The sequence below is a fragment of the Odocoileus virginianus genome, chromosome 28, assembly GCF_023699985.2.
Source record: "Odocoileus virginianus isolate 20LAN1187 ecotype Illinois chromosome 28, Ovbor_1.2, whole genome shotgun sequence".
Taxonomy (NCBI): domain Eukaryota; kingdom Metazoa; phylum Chordata; class Mammalia; order Artiodactyla; family Cervidae; genus Odocoileus; species Odocoileus virginianus.
The window spans coordinates 43,225,334-43,226,867 of record NC_069701.1 but is presented as its reverse complement, the minus strand read 5'-3'; positions in this window follow the sequence as shown (position 1 = coordinate 43,226,867).

Below are 1,534 nucleotides of genomic sequence, written 5' to 3'. Positions count from 1 at the left end.
TATAGACAGACAGTGGTCTTCAGAGCTGCCCCGCGTTCCCTCCCAGACTGAGGGCAGGGTGCTGGGGTCCGGGGTCTGGATGAAGGGGGCCTTGTCCCAGGGGCCAAGTGGTGTCAAGTCACTCAATCAGAAGAGACACTGAGGAGACTTCTAGAGACCCAGAGCTGCCTCCTCGCCCTTGCCCCTTTCCCAGGACCCCCCTCAGGGCCAGTGGGGCCCAAGCCCTGCGGCCCCCTGTGGACCCCGCCGCACCAGGCCACGGGCCCCTTCCCTCCGGGCCTCTGTTCTCTCACCTGAGGGGACGGCCTGTCTCCATGGAGCTGGGGCTGGATGGTGTCTGAAGAAACCCCACAAAACGCACAGCACCGTGGTGTTCAAGGCCCAAGTCGGGGGGTGGGGGGGGCAGGACGAAGGTGCAGGGTGGGGCCCGGACCCCTGGTGCCTTTGTTCAGCTGGCACCAATGATTTGCTTAAATCAGAGCTCCCAGCCCAGTGGGGTTGGGGGCTCAGGAAATAGGGTGAGGGGCACAGGGGCCTTTCTCTGATGACGTCTGCTTCTCCCTGAAGCCGATTAGACTCCACGCAAGGCCCGTGGCGGTGGCCTACTTGTCCAGTGGGAGCAGGGTGCGAGAGGGTGGAGCGGACCTGGGACCAGGGAGCCTCTGCAGGGCCAGCTGCACTCCCTGCCTCCTGGAAGCCAGGGTGGGAGGGAACAGGCGGACACCGTGTGGGGCTGGAGACACTTTCTGATTCGGGGTGGGGCTGAGCTCCCCCAGGGGCCACGGCTGGACACGGGTGCCAAGGTCCCGGCTGGGGGCTGACAGAGGGGCGGCTGCCTCCAGGTGGGACTCAGACTCTCCTTCAGGGAGCTGTGGCCAAGGGGAGGCATCACCCGCTCCAGAGCAGGCACCCCAGCACCCCGTGGTCACATCCTTAGAGCCCAGAGGCCCTCACCTGGCCCTCCTGTGCCGGGCTGGACCCTGAGGCTCCTCAAGGACTAGCTCCAGCCTGGACACCTGGGAACTGACCTGTCCCAAGCTGGACAGCCAAGACGCGGTGGCCGTGCTGGGCTCCAGCCCAAGGTGGTCTCCAGGTTGGTGCTGGGGGCTGGGGGGAGAGGGTTGCTTTTCATGGTTTGGCTGAGGGGACGTCAAAGATGTCCTCCGTCCCAACCCAAGCGCCTCCTTCACGCGTGGACATGGCCGCACGCTGGTCTCCATCACAGGTCCATCCTTGACCATCTCACCAAGACCCGGGGACACACAGTGTCTTCTCCCCCACCGGCCGGCTGGGAAATGGCCCACGATGCAGGGCGCACGCCAGGACGGCCGGGGATTGGTCACTGCCTGAACGTCCGCGGACGGATGCCCGGGTGCCCTTGGGCAGCCTTCCCCTCGCCACAGGCTGTCCAGGCCGGGAAACCCTAAGCCAAAGGGATTAAGAAGAAAGGACAGAATCGGCCGTTCCTTTGGCTGTGCCTCTTTGAGCCTCATTTAGTGTATATTTGCTCGATGGGTACAAACACTGAGGTGGC